Source organism: Rhagoletis zephyria, unplaced genomic scaffold (assembly GCF_001687245.7).
Source record: "Rhagoletis zephyria isolate East Lansing unplaced genomic scaffold, Rhagoletis_zephyria_1.1 Rzeph_scaffold_04906, whole genome shotgun sequence".
NCBI classification, from domain to species: Eukaryota; Metazoa; Arthropoda; class Insecta; order Diptera; family Tephritidae; genus Rhagoletis; species Rhagoletis zephyria.
In genome coordinates, this window is record NW_016161989.1 from 34749 (window position 1) to 35005 (window position 257).

A 257-nucleotide genomic window follows, 5' to 3' on the forward strand; every position below is an offset into this window, starting at 1 on the left:
TGAGGTGTGGTGAATTAAGATGTGGTGAATTTAGGTGTGTGGAGTTAAGGTGTGGTGAGTTGAGGTGTGGTGAGTTGAGGTGTGGTGAGTTAAGGTGTGGTGAGAGAGTTGAAGTGTGGTGAATTACGGTGTGGGGGTTAAGTTGTGGTGTGTTTCATCTTCGTCTTTATCTTCATCTTCATCTTCATCTTCATCTTCATCTTCATCTTCATCTTCATCTTCATCTTCATCTTCATCTTCATCTTCATCTTCATCTT